Source organism: Marmota flaviventris, chromosome 7 (genome assembly GCF_047511675.1).
Source record: "Marmota flaviventris isolate mMarFla1 chromosome 7, mMarFla1.hap1, whole genome shotgun sequence".
Taxonomy (NCBI): Eukaryota; Metazoa; Chordata; class Mammalia; order Rodentia; family Sciuridae; genus Marmota; species Marmota flaviventris.
In genome coordinates, this window is record NC_092504.1 from 86,920,575 (window position 1) to 86,936,159 (window position 15,585).

Sequence of the window (15,585 nt, forward strand, 5' to 3'; positions counted from 1 at the left end):
CGCCAGCACTTGTTGTTGTTTGACTTCCTAATGGCTGCCAATCTTACTGGAGTGAGATGGTATCTTAGGGTGGTTTTGATTTGCATTTCTCTGACAGCTAGAGATGTTGAGCATTTTTTCATGTACTTGTTGATTGACTGTATGTCCTCCTCTGAGAAGTGTCTGTTCAGGTCCTTGGCCCATTTGTTGATTGGGTTGTTTGTTCTCTTATTGTCTAATTTTTTGAGTTCTTTGTATACTCTGGATATTAGGGCTCTATCTGAAGTGTGAGGAGTAAAGATTTGTTCCCAGGGTGTAGGCTCCCTATTTACCTCTCTTATTGTTTCTTTTGCTGAGAAAAAACTTTTTAGTTTGAGTAAGTCCCATTTGTTGATTCTAGTTATTAACTTTTGTGCTATGGGTGTCCTATTGAGGAATTTGGAGCCTGACCCCACCGACTGTAGATCGTAGCCAACTTTTTCTTCTATCAGACGGCGCGTCTCTGATTTGATATCAAGCTCCTTGATCCATTTTGAATTCACTTTTGTGCATGGCGAGAGAAAGGGATTCAGTTTCATTTTGTTGCATATGGATTTCCAGTTTTCCCAGCACCATTTGTTGAAGATGCTATCCTTCCTCCATTGCATGCTTTTAGCCCCTTTATCAAATATAAGATAGTTGTAGTTTTGTGGATTGGTTTCTGTGTCCTCTATTCTGTACCATTGGTCCACCCGCCTGTTTTGGTACCAGTACCATGCTGTTTTTGTTACTATTGCTCTGTAGTATAGTTTGAAGTCTGGTATCACTATACCGCCTGATTCACACTTCCTGCTTAGCATTGTTTTTGCTATTCTGGGTCTTTTATTTTTCCATATGAATTTCATGATTGCTTTCTCTATTTCTACAAGAAATGCCGTTGGGATTTTGATTGGCATTGCATTAAACCTATAGAGAACTTTTGGTAATATCGCCATTTTGATGATGTTAGTTCTGCCTATCCATGAACAGGGTATATTTTTCCATCTTCTAAGATCTTCTTCTATTTCTCTCTTTAGGGTTCTGTAGTTTTCATTGTATAAGTCTTTCACCTCTTTTGTTAGGTTGATTCCCAAGTATTTTATTTTTTTTGAAGATATTTTGAATGGAGTGGTTGTCCTCATTTCCATTTCAGAGGATTTGTCGCTGATATACAGGAATGCCTTTGATTTATGCGTGTTGATTTTATATCCTGCCACTTTGCTGAATTCATTTATTAGCTCTAATAGTTTCTTTGTAGAGCCTTTTGGGTCTGCTAGGTATAGAATCATATCATCTGCAAATAGTGATAATTTAAGTTCTTCTTTTCCTTATTTTTATGCCTTTAATTTCTTTCGTCTGTCTAATTGCTCTGGCCAGTGTTTCGAGAACTATGTTGAACAGAAGTGGAGAGAGAGGGCATCCCTGTCTTGTTCCAGATTTTAGAGGGAATGCCTTCAGTTTTTCTCCATTCAGAATGATGCTAGCCTGAGGCTTAGCATAGATTGCTTTTACAAAATTGAGGTATGTTCCTGTTATCCCTAGTTTTTCTAGAGTTTTGAACATAAAGGGATGCTGTACTTTGTCGAATGCTTTTTCCGCATCTATCGAGATGATCATATGGTTCTTATTTTTAAGTCTATTGATGTGGTGAATAACATTTATTGATTTCCGTATATTGAACCAGCCTTGCATCCCAGGGATGAATCCTACTTGATCATGGTGTACAATTTTTTTGATATGTTTTTGTATCCGATTCGCCAGAATTTTATTGAGGATTTTTGCATCTAGGTTCATTAGAGATATTGGTCTGTAGTTTTCTTTCTTTGAAGTGTCTTTGTCTGGTTTAGGTATCAGGGTGATGTTGGCCTCATAGAATGAATTTGGAAGTTCTCCCTCCTTTTCTATTTCCTGAAGTAGCTTGAAAAGTATTGGTATTAGTTCTTCTTTAAAGGTTTTGTAAAATTCTGCTGTATACCCATCCGGACCTGGGCTTTTCTTAGTTGGTAGGCTTTTGATGGTTTCTTCTATTTCCTCAATTGATATTGGTCTGTTTAGGTTTTCTATATCCTCCTGACTCAATCTGGGCAGATCATATGACTTAAGAAATTTATCTATGCCTTCACTATCTTCTAATTTGTTGGAGTATAAGGATTCAAAATAGTTTTTGATTATCTTCTGTATTTCTGAAGTGTCTGTTGTGATATTGCCTTTTTCATCCCGTATGCTAGTAACTTGAGTTCTCTCTCTTCTTCTCTTCACTAGCATCGCTAAGGGTCTGTCGATTTTGTTTATTTTTTCAAAGAACCAACTTTTAGTTTTGTCAATTTTTTCAATTGTTTCTTTTGTTTCGATTTCATTAATTTCAGCTCTGATTTTAATTATTTCTTGCCTTCTACTTCTTTTGCTGTTGTTTTGCTCTTCTTTTTCAAGGATTTTGACTTGAAGTATGAGATCATTTATTTGTTGGTTTTTTCTTTTTTTAAGGAATGAACTCCAAGCAATGAATTTTCCTCTTAGAACTGCTTTCAATGTGTCTCATAGATTCCTATATGTTGTGTCTGTGTTTTCATTTATCTCTAAGAATTTTTTAATTTCCTTCTTGATGTCTTCTATAACCCATTGATCATTCAGTAACCTATTGTTCATTCTCCAAGTGATGTATGCTTTTTCCTTCCTTCTTTTATCGTTGATTTTCAGTTTCATTCCATTATGATCAGATAAGATGCATGGTATTATCTCTACTCCTTTATATTGTCTAAGAGTTGCCCTGTGACATAATATATGATCTATTTTTGAGAAGGATCCATGTGCTGCTGAGAAAAAAGTGTAACTGCTTGATGTTGGGTGGTATACTCTATATATGTCAATTAGGTCTAGGTTATTAATAGTGTTATTGAGTTCTATAGTTTCCTTATTCAACTTTTGTTTGGAAGATCTGTCCAGTGGCGAGAGAGGTGTGTTGAAGTCTCCCATGATTATGGTATGGTGGTCTATTAGACTCTTGAACTTGAGAAGAGTTTGTTTGACGAACATAGCTGCACCATTGTTTGGGGCATAAATATGTATGATTGTTATGTCTTGTTGGTGTATGGTTCCCTTAAGCAGTATGTAGTGTCCTTCTTTATCTCTTTTGATTAACTTTGGCTTGAAATCTATTTTATTTGATATGAGTATGTACACTCCTGCTTGTTTCCGAAGTCCATATGAGTGATATGATTTTTCCCAACCTTTCACCTTCAGCCTATGTATGTCTTTTCCTATCAAATGCGTCTCCTGTAGGCAGCATATTGTTGGGTCTTGTTTTGTGATCCATTCTACTAGCCTGTGTCTCTTAATTGGTGAGTTTAAGCCATTAACATTTAGGGTTATTATTGAGATATGGGTTGTTCTTCCAGCCATATTTGTTTATTTCTGTTACTAAACATGGTTTGTTTTCCTCTTTGATTATTCCCCCCCTCTTTACTGTCCTACCTCCCACTGTTGGTTTTCATTGTTATTTTCCATTTCCTCTTCCTGTAATACTTTGGCGAGGATGTTTTGAAGAGATGGTTTTCTAGCTGCGAATTCTTTAAACTTTTGTTTATCGTGGAAGGTTTTAATTCCATCCTCCATCCTGAAGCTTAATTTCGCTGGATACACAATTCTTGGTTGGAACCCATTTTCTTTCAGTGTTTGAAATATGTTATTCCAGGATCTTCTAGCTTTCAGAGTCTGTGTTGAAAGATCAGCTGTTATCCTGATTGGCTTACCCCTAAATGTAATCTGCTTCCTTTCTCTTGTAGCTTTTAAAATTCTCTCCTTATTCTGTATGTTGGGCATCTTCATTATAATGTGTCTAGGTGTGGATCTCTTATGATTTTGCACATTCGGCGTCCTGTAGGCTTCTAGGATTTGGGATTCTGTCTCATTCTTCAAGTCTGGGAAGTTTTCTTGTATTATTTCATTGAATAGACTTCTCATTCCTTTGGTTTGGAGCTCTGTACCTTCCTGTATCCCAATGACTCTTAAGTTTGGTCTCTTAATGTTATCCCATATTTCTTGGATGTTCTGCTCATGGTTTCTTAACAGTCTTGCTGAGCTGTCTATGTTCTTTTCCAGTTGAAATACTTTGTCTTCATTGTCTGATGTTCTATCTTCTAAGTGTTCTACTCTGCTGGTAGTATTCTCCATTGAGTTTTTAAGTTGGTTTATTGCTTCCTGCATTTCTAGGATTTCTGTTTGTTTGTTTTTTATAACCTCTATCTCCCTGTATAGTTGATCCTTTGCTTCCTGGATTTGTTTGCGTAATTCGTTGTCGAAGTGATCTTTCATTGTCTGATTTTGCTGTTTAATGTCTTCCTTGATGCTCCAGATCATCTGAAGCATGTATATCCTGAATTCTTTATCTGACATTCCATCTGCTGCAGCTGTTACCTCTTCTAAAGTTGCGTTGACCTGCATTGCTTGTGGTCCTTTCTTTCCTTGTCTTTTCATACTGCTTGCGTATCTTTCCTGCAGGTGCGGGCGGCGGCTCTGCTCTCTCCTTATTCCAATTGGGGTGTCGTGGCTACCACGCCGGCAGGTCACTGGGCCTGTTCTGGGAGCTGGCGGCGGCTCTGTTCTGCCCCTACTCCAATTGGGGTGACGAGTGTACCACGCCGGCAGGCCACCGGGCCTGATCCGCCGGTCGGTTGCAGGTTTGCCTACCCTGCAGGCGCGGGCGGCGGCTCTACTCTACCCCTACTCCAAATGGGGTGACGTGTCTGTCGTACCGGCAGGCCACTGGGCCTGTCCCACTGGTCGGTCGCAGATCTGCCCACCTTTCGGGCACGGGTGGAGGCTCTGCTCTGCCCCTACTCCAATTGGGGTGTCGTGACTACCCCGCCTGCAGGACGCTGGGCCTGTTCCTGGCACGGGCGGCGACTCTGCTCTGCCACTACTCCAATTAGGGTGGTGTTTGTACCACGCCGGCAGGCTCCTGGGCCTGATCCGCCGGTCTGTTGTAGGTCTGCCTACCTTGGAGGCGCGGGCGGCGGATCTGCCCTGCCCCTCCTACCACGCCTGCGGACCCCTGGGCCTGATCTGCAGGTTGATCACTGGTCTGCTCACCCTGCGGGCATGGGTGGCGGTTCCGCTCCGCCCCCACTCCAATTGGGGTCACGTGACCACCACACCGGCAGGGCCTGATCCGGGCATGGGAGAAGGATCTGCTCTGCCCCTACTCCAGTTGGGGTGACGTGTGTACCACACTGGCAGGCCACTGGGCCTGACCCGCCAGGCCGTCACAGGTCTGTTTACCTTGCAAGCGCGAACGGCGTCTCTGCCCTGCCCCTCCTACCACGCCCATGTACCACTGGGTCGCGGGTCTGCCCACCTTGCGGGTGCGGGTGGCGGCTCCGCCCCCTCTCCAATTGGGGTCACGCGCTCACCACGCTGGCGAGCCGCTGGGCCTGCTCCGGGCGCTGGCGGCGGCCCGGCTCCTCCCCTCTGGCTCGACGACAAATTGAGGAGACTCGGGTGACTGTGCCTCACCCCCCCTACCAGGAGACCAACTGCTTATGTCACCGCTGGTATTGATGAAGTTCTCTCCTCCGCCGCTTTCTGCAGACATCAGATCTCTGCCATGTTGGTATCCTATGCGAATGGCAGCATTTCGTTCCCCTTGCCGGGCAACCAAAGCACCGGGTGAGTCCTGACCGGCCCTCAGCAGGACCCGGACCGAGAAGCAGTTTCCGCGGGCTCCTAGCCCCGGGCCAGGGAAGTTCCGGGAGCCGGAACTCGGCCGCTCCGTGCTCGGTGTAAGCTCCTATAAGTGTAAGCTCCAAGAAGCAGTCCCCGCGGGCTCAGTTCCGGGAGCCGGAATTCGGCTGCTTAGTGCTTGTTGTATGCTCTGATAGGAGCAGGGTCCAAGAAGCAGCCTCCGCAGGCTCAGCAGCCCTAGGCCAGGGCGGTTCCGGGACGGTTCCGGGAGCCGGAACTCGGCCGCCCCGCGCTCGGTGTTCCCTCCGATAAGATCAGGTTCTAAGAAGCACCCAGGCGCTGAACCCTAGCAATCTGTCTGCAAGCCGCAGGTGAATTGCAGCCTGAAATTACCTGTTCTATGGCTGAATGAGCTGCGGTCAGTCGAAAACAGGGGTGGTGACGTCAGTTTACCAACATGGTGGCTGCTGGCCTCCTCTGTGGTCTGACCGGTGTGGAGAACCGAGATGGACCGCTTCCTTCCCCCGTCTCGAACCCAGAATTCAGCCCTGAGTACGGTGCTTGCGCGGCTGGCAGAAACTGCAGCACTGTAACCCTGTGTCTCTATCCCAGAGCGCGCTGCAGACTGTAGCCGCGGGGCGATTTGCTGAATAAGCAGTGTTACCCTCCGTGCGACAAACCTCTCGCGTTTGAGTCCCCGTAGCTGATCCTCGTGCAATGGAAATCCTTCCTCCAGGTTCCGGAGCACCCCACTATTGTTGGAAATTCCTAACAAGATATCCTTTAGCCGTCCTGACTTGTCATACTCCCACACAGTGAAGCAGCACACGGGGGCAATGCACTCCCCTCGCCGCCATCTTCCTTCTGAGACACCTCATGTTTTAAAGTTAATTATTTGGAATCTCTTGAATGATTCTTATGATAATTCTAAATTAGTCTCAAAGCATCTTCACATTTTTTTAATGGTCATACAAGTCTCAGCTGTTTCTCTACAAGAAATTCTTATTTAATAGAACACAGGTGGAAATTTTGAATTTACAGCTATGCATTACAAGTATTTGTTGAGTCAAGTACTAGTTGCACAACTTTTTTCTTTTCTAACAATTCTTATGCCCACATTGAGGGCATCAAAAGGGGAAGAGACAGGAATCTGTGAGAAGACAAACTGCAGAGAGCTGTTGGTGGCCATGAATCCCCATTTTCTGCCTCGCACAGGGAAGGCTAAGGAATGTGCCTCCAGGTCCAGGCTTGCTGAGCCTACCTTGCACCAGACTCTAGCTCGAGTGGAACCTTGTTAGAGTCTGTAAACAAGTCTGGATGGCGCCTGGCAAAATGCCAGAGGGCGTGGTTTGTGAAGTAACGCCAGCGAGCCATTAAGTGTGGAGATTCCTTATTGGTAGACTGCTGTATCGAGTTTATGTTAATTAAGATAAGCTGTGTGGAATGTATAAATACCTTTGTTGTCCTACAATAAACGGCTCCTACTCCTGCTGTATCAACGTTCACAAGTTGCTCATCACCCCCCCCACCCACCCCGGCTAGTTTGCTACAGCTGGACTGCGGCAGAACCTGTCCTAAAGTTGGGAGAGGATGAGTGATACTTGCCAAGGAGACTCCAAGGGCATCAGAGGGAGTGCAGCAAAGGACACTTGGGGTGCTCCAAGGTGGATCAATGCTAGTGCACGGTCCACAGAGGTAGACCACATGGAAAAGAAAGCCCACAGCCCTTTGGAGTCCTGTACAGAAAGGCCACCAAGTAGGCAGGTGGGATTCCGACAGAAGACGGCTGTGCCAGACAACAACAAAGGTTACCCAGTATGGCAAATGGAGACCAGGCCAGGGGCCCGGAAGAGAAGACTTCCTGAGACCCAAGAAGGCATTGGCAGCAGGATTGCAGATTGCATATAGATACCTGCTGGAAGCTGAGGGGAGACAGGCACAAGGGGATACATATCAGAGCTCCTCTTCCTCTTGTACTTTCATGGGAGAGAAAGACAGACCTTGGGCCAGGTGTGGTGGCACAAGCCTGTAATCACAGCAGCCTGGGAGGCTAAGGCAGGAGGGTTGCAAGTTCAAAGTCAGCCTCAGCAAAAGCGAGGTGCTAAGCAACTCAGTAAGACCCTGTCTCTAAATAAAATACAAAATTTCTGGGGATGTGGTTCAGTGTTTGAGTGCCCTGAATTCAAACCCCAGTATGAAGAAAAAAACAAAAACACTCCCTAATGATATGGGTAGCAGTAGGCACAATGAAAATACTGTGATAGTCCCCAGAATATTACAATAGCTGACTAGACATGCCCTCCTCACCAGCACCCTCACCAGGTATCAGAGGGCATCTATTATCTGTTTAAATGTGTCTCTTTGAGGGGCTACCAGAAGTGGCACGCATTCCCCTAAGGAAAATTTCAGCCTGTGATTTCATTTTCATGCAAGTAGGGGTCCCCATATGTAACACTTTCCCATTTATAGTGTTTGCTTTTCTTAGTGTTTCAAAAAAATTATATAGGAAAGCATTGCATGTTTGCAATTAAATTGGGTTTGGAAAAGATTTATGCAGACGAAAATGTGAAATGATAGTCATGTAGTACCATTGTACATGGACTCAGACAAACTTCTATACACATTTGCACAGAAGAAAAAGAAAAACATTCTGTAGGAATGAAAACCAATCTTCTTCATGAATACAATTTTGAGACAGCATAGCCTTAACTTTTGGAGGAAAAGGGTGAAGTGTAAGAAAATAAAGCAAAGGGATGTGCCTCCAGGTCCAGGCTTGCTGAGCCTACCTTGCACCAGTCTCTAGCTCGAGTGGAACCTGTCCTAAAGTTGGGAGAGGATGAGTGACACTTGCCAAAGAGACACCAAGGACAACAGAGGGAATGAAGCAATTTATAAATGCATAATTCACCTGATTTTTCACTTACATTGACATTTCTCTTTTTCTATATTTGCTCAAAGAAATTTCAAATCAGACAGTATGTTGTTTTATTTTCAAATAAATATATAATCAAAAAGTATTTTCTGGTTAATTTCTGGAAGTCAGAATTACATTAGATAAGCAACCACAACAGAAGAGAAAGCTGGTGAGATAGGCCTCTTTCCCACAAGGAGCTTACGATTTAATCAGAGCAATAAGAACACAACATGAGTCAGAAACTTTTTAGAGTAAATGAAAGCTCAGTTCACTTAATTTATGGAGGCAGAAATTAAATCCCACAGGCTTGCTCCTAGGGTTTACAGAGCTAGTGGAGAACAGGGTTAGAACCCAGCATCTTAAATCCTGAGGCCCTCTTGGTTAAGTGATGTATGAAATAGTCCAGACTATCCTTCACAATAGCTGGATATCATGGAGAAATAGGGCTTTCGTTAGTCTTGAAAGATTTATCAGAGGCTCCTGTCTTGGGGATAGAAGTCGGGGATGAGAACCAAGGGGAAAAATAAATTAGCAGATCTTTTCCCTTATGACTATATGCAAAATTTTAAATATCACAGTGTTGTTGCTTTTATAAGAATCCCAAATAGGCTTTTAAAGGGGAAGGGGGAATGACTATAGTGCAGAAAACCATAGAGGGGTGGGGAAGATAAATCCCCTGAAATTGATTTTTTGAAATATGAAAACAAAGGAACCTGAAAAAGTAGAGCACAATGTAAATGCTGGGGTAAAGAAAAAGGTACAAAGAGGCCAGATCATCCAGGATCTTTAAAGTCCAAGGAGGGAGGTTAGTGTTAGTGAAGTAGAAAACCTTTTATAGGTTAGGTTGTTCTATTAACATAATTCAGTATATATTTGGCAACTTTGACAACTAAACAGAGGTGTTCCTAAATTATCAGTTGTAAAAGAAAGTGGGAAACACACACAGCTTTCCTCTGGCCAAAACCTGATTAGCATCAAATTTAAGACTATCATTTCTTCATGTTATAGTTTAAGTATTCTGAACATCTGTGTTACCTTTAGGGTACATCCAACAGAGACGTGCTTGGAATCCATAGATGTGTGTAATTCTATAAACCAAATTATACAAAGAAAAAAGGGATTTTGGAGAGTCACTTTCTAAAAATGAGCATGCATTTATACCCAGGTAGGAGCCATTCCCACCTAAGTGGTTAGAGGTGGTCTGTGCAGTAGCCTGATCCAGAACTGGTGCTCCTGCAGTGCGGAGCATTGAATTCCACTTCCTCACCATTCACCCACATGTTGAGAAAATGAATTATTTTGCTCCCGCTAACAACTCATTATTCACTTGGATGAATTTTCTGCTCTTCCTTGGAGGGTTTCCCTACCACTGACCTCCAGCTCCGTTAGCCAAGTTCTGGTTAACAAGGGGCTATTCCAGACCGCCTCCAGAATGACATGGGCTGACTGCCGCCTCTGCTGACGAACGTCAATCAAAGCGTCTGAGAGCCGCCGGGCCCTGTCAGCCGTGGTCTGAACCACACTTTCCCAGGAACGCCCGTAGCATGGCATCTTTGTTCTGTTTTCAGATAAACAGATCCAATTCCTCAACAAACAGACTGCTACAGTCCTTTTGATAACAGTGTAATAATTCAAAACAAATGATTCTCCGCTTTGATGATAGCACTTTTATGGGTCATGAAGAAATCCTCCCACCAACATCTGTTTGATTTTATCTACTTGAACTTTATCCTCCAGTTGAAGATTTATAAGCTGAAATCATCCCAGCCTATTAAAGTCAAACTAATGTTCAGGCACTAAGCAGAGAACGAAAGTGCATTTCCTAGTCTTTCCACAACCTTTTGAAAAGCTGTTGTGAGCAAAAGAATATTAAAAGTTTGAAGAATTTTATATTTGGCTGAGCCTAAGCCAACACTCCCCTGATGGAGGCCTGATGAATTTAATTTGTGCATTTTAGGAAAAGTTATTTATGAAATTATTATTTTAAAAGATAACATGAAAAAAAATTTCAGAGGTTGTTTACATTAAAGGCTGTTTTCTCAAGTGAAATCCACTATGGGTCAAGGAAATGCGATCCAAACTTCTCTCTCTCTCCCCCCCAACCCTTGATTTCCCTATAGATGACAAATTTTGAAGGCATTGTTCAGTGATCCTTAAATTTAACTTAATAATAAGATAAACTGATGACCCTCAAACACAAAGAGATTTTAATTTGAAGAAAGAGACAGCAAGGCTGCTACAGACAGAGAGACCAGAGTCCTGAGTTCAGATCACAAATCCTCCATTGCTCAATAGTTTAGTTAAGCAAGGAGCCAGGGGATGCTCTCTGGAAATGAGTGTGTGACATGGAAAGTGTGTGCATATGTGTATTTGAATAGGGACATGTAAGCATTTCACTCTGTAAAGGTTAAAACTTCCACCGTCACTTCTGACCCAGTGCCATTATAAAAAGCATCACTTCTCTTCCCCATTTTTCCCTGCTTTTAACCACCCATGTCTCACTTCTCTGGTTTCCTTCCAGATTTTTGCATTCACTGGTTCTTCCCTTCTCCTGTATTTCTCTTTTCTTTTTACAATTCCCATACCCCCTCTGCATTCAAGCAGGCATCGATGGGGATAATAAGCCAGCACTGAACAGGTTTTTCTGAACAAATTTTTATACTTGATTTCAAATTGGACGTGTTTTCATGCTCTTAGGAAAAAAAAAATGGAGGACTTTTAAAATATGATCTTTTTCTTCATTTTGCAGATGATGATGCCATGGCACAAGTTGTTGGTACCTCATTCAAAGACATACATAGATCATTTCTTCATTTATTCTTTCTTTCAATAAATATCAGACAACCATTATTCACCTAACATGCTATTCAGTGTGAGAAAGGCACTGATAAGGAAACCTGGACCCTGTTCCTGGTTCTGTGAAATTTATGGTTTATAGATGGAGGAAGGAAGTAGGAGGGGCTGCTATCATTGCTGTCACTAATGACACCAACACGTGTAGGCAGACACCAGCATGTCAAAGGGGGCTACCAAGAGAAGAGCCACAATGTAGTCAATGCACACCTCTAAGAGGAGATTTGAATTAGTGATGTCTGCGAATTTCCCTGAGGATCTGATACAAACTGAGCCCTCAAAGATAAGGAGGAGTTAACCAGGCAAGAGAGAAAAGGCAGCTCAGGCAGGGGAGAAGCCTGTGCCAAGGCCCTGTGGCAGGAAAGCATCAGTGACCAAAAGAAAGGCAATTTCTTTTAGGTACTGCAGAGAGAGGAGAACGGGACGTGCGGCTGGAGAGGTGGGCAGTAGAGACCTTGAGGAGTTCCATGGTTGTGATTACGATTCTTCCCAATGCTCATTTATCTGAAGATAAGTAAAAGGTTTGATGCAGAGAAGTTATCTGATTAGATCTGTATTTTGCCTAGGTCATTGTGCTTTTGTGTTCATGCAGGAAGGGGCAGGAATAATCACTCATGGACTGATGAGGAGATTCAATCCAGGCAAGAGACAATGCAGGCTGGACTAGGGTACAGGTGGCGATTGAGAGAAGTGGGCAGATTTGAGATTTTACAGGGATAAAGCTTGCAGGATCACATGATGGAGTGAATGGGGGAGGGGCAGAAGAGGGGGAATAAAGGATGACTTTCAGATTTCGAGCTTTGAGCCGGGTGGAGGCCAGTGCCTTCGACTGAGATAGGAAACACTGAAAGATGACCAGGTCTGAGAGAAGATCATGAGTTCAGTCTTACACATGCTGATTTTGAGGTGTCTTTGAGACATCCAAGAGAGGATGTCAAATCAGTACAAGAAACAGATCTGGACTCTTAAGATTTCTAGTTCTTTCCAGTAAGCTCCTACAGCTACTACGCTATGTTCACTTGCAGAATAAATGTACTTGTTTTTTGTTTTTTGTTTTTTTTCTGTTTATTGACTAAACACTCAGGATAAATGATGAGTAACAGAGGTCAATTGATGAACTTTGAGACTTAAATAAAGTGGTTTCTGCTTATACCAATAACTCCTGAACGTATGAATAAGAAACAGCATTGAAGTAGGCTTTATTTTCTGCAGAACTTGGAGTTAACCACTGTTGAATACCAAAAGATTTAAATTATCTGATTTCTATCTCTCAGTGATTTAATTATTTGTTCAATTACTCCTGGAAGTAGGTCCTTTAACAAATAAATTGTACAGGCAGCCCTCTATATTTCCTACATGTTCAGCCCATCTGTCAATACAACTCATATTCAAATATTAAAACAGCATTACTAAAGAACTTCTGTTATTATTTAGCAGAAGATCCCCACTTTTAAATCTAAAATACAACATATGTCTACAAGTCATTTACCTGCTTTTGACCCTATTTCCCTATTCTTGAAAGTAAGGATTTTTTTCTTTAAGCTACATGGTGCGAGTATAACTACCACACACACAAAGGTCATGTCATTGCAGCTGTGTTCTCCTGAGACAGCACAACAATTAACATCAGCGTCTGGGGCTAATCACCACATACATCTCTTATCACCTATACTGACTCCCTCAAGTGCTACCATCTAGTACTTACTTACTTGCAAAATATGAACATGTGTCACACGTAAAATTTAAATTCTCGTCACTTTGTTGAAGAAAGGCCAATATATTTCCCCATCGATGCAACTTGCAGAAGGCTCAGCTATAATATGCAGAATTCTGTACAGGACTGTCTGATTCCATTTTGCTGTAAACGGCAACTGAAACTCTTTACACATCTTAAAAGTATTTTGCGACCACAAGGAGGAGATGACCCCAAAGATTAGCATATACTCCCATCACTGTCGATGTTCCTAGCCCCCATTTGAAGACAACCCATAAAGCTCTGTCCTTCTAAATTACAAACATGCTTGTATAAATTTTCCATTTACAACAAATACAAATTCTGGGGTCAAACATCATAAAACAAAATTTATGATGGTGAAAAAATGGAAAAGCTGAATAATCCCACAGAAAGGAATAAATTACATGAGTACAGTGTAGATCAGTGCCCCGAGCATATGACTGAAGCCAAAATCTTAAGAATTCTTACGTTGATTTATTATCTCTCTTTATTGTTACCTGAGAGCTATCTATTTAACCTCAGTGTGCTTCAGGTTTCTAAAATGCTAAATTGCAGTCACATTGTGGTCATCAACCCAACCAACAATGATATTACATTTCTTTTCAATTTCTCTTGTCCATGAAGTTTTACGCAGAGAAAGTAAACTTTCTCATGGATCTGCAGTGAACAAGAACAAAAAAGCCATCTCCTGCCTACTGAAATGCCTCTGCAGGTTCACTATCCTCAGGATGCTCAAGAAGTCTTTTACTTTTAAAAGAAATTTTATCCCAGTTTTTTGAAGAGTTAATCTGTTGCAAATTCTGATCACCTGGATTAGGATCTTTGGGTCTCAGTTCTGGGGCTTCTCCTTCAAACGGCTCATAAACTGCACATGCTTAGCCACAATGAGTGAAACAAAGCTACTAAATAACATTCTGGTTATCAAGGAGATCTCAAGTGCTGAACTTGATAGTCACTATCCATTTGATATTCAAGATAAAATATGAACTTGAATCCGCCTGAAAAGAAACTATTGAAACTTACCTAATCTACATTCAAAGTACTGAAAATTTAAGTAGTGATTTTCACCCCTTTGAAAGTATGCCTGCCCCAAAATATCCAGCTTGCATTAAATGGAGGAAAAGAACTTTTGTAGAAAAGGAACTCAGCAATGTGTGTGGCTCTGCACTAACACAAGCTCTAACTAAAACTATTTTGTGTTTTTATAAAGTTTTCACACATATTTTCCTCTGGATCCGTTTGGTATGTAATGTTTACCAAGTGAATATACTTAAAGAACTCACTAATTTATTGCAAATGATCTTAACAGCTTTGATAAAACTTTTAAAAAGCTACATTTGAAGCGAGAATAAGTTTTATTTGTATTTATTGATTTGCCCATGATTTGATTTAAAAGGTCCTACTGTTTACCGTGAGCATCCCCAGGCTCCTGAGCAATACACAAAGCTATTTCTTGCCCATTTCATTAATATCTAAAGGAATCTTTTTGCTGGTTTTGAAATTTTACATTTATATGAATTTTCATAAAACTTCTACCTGTATACTGAATATCAAACAGAATTTTCTCTAGAAGATGGAGAAGTGCAATCAAATGTTAAAAAGAGAAGATAGGTAGTACTCAAAGTTTTGTTTTCAAAGGCTCCCTTGGGCCCTTTTTACTATGCATCCTTTGATTTGAAGACTTTCCTCTCAGAATAAATTCACCAAACCAACACCTGATTGACTAGCTACAAAGTAGACATGATTTTTGAGCTTTTCTTCAATCTTACTTCAGCAAAGGAAGCAATGAAAATCTTCTGAAATGCAAAGTGTCTTTCCATGCAAGGACCATGTTAGGGACAGCACCACTAACTTGTGTGCTGAAAAAGCAGTCTCCTCCTTGTGACAGCGACTCACTCAATTTGATGTGAAATAGTATAAATGCTGGACAACGAACTAGGATTAAGGAGGCAACCCCCAGCTTTGGAACAAGTCTTTTTTCCTGAAAAACTCTCCTGCCCACCTGGAATTTGAACTCATGACCTTGGTCTCAAGAACAATATTTTCTAACCTAGTGAGCTGCTCAGATCAAACCTTTTAAATAAATAGTCACCTATTGTCAAAGGAGCATATATGTGTGTGCACACATACACACACACAAATGCTCAAACATACACATGCTTAAAATGCTATCAGAAAATGATTGGCCACATTATTTTAAGATTCTTAATGCAAAGCCATTATCATAACAACAGTAACAGAAGAGAGGAACAGAGTTGCTGTTCAGATGTAATTACTGTTTCATTCAGGACACCGAAGGGTGTCCTGTGGATTTGAGTTAAATCTGCTAGACTTTTTTTTTTTTTTAGTTGTAGATGGATACAATATATTTTATTTTATTTTTTTAATGTGGTGCTGAGAATTGAAC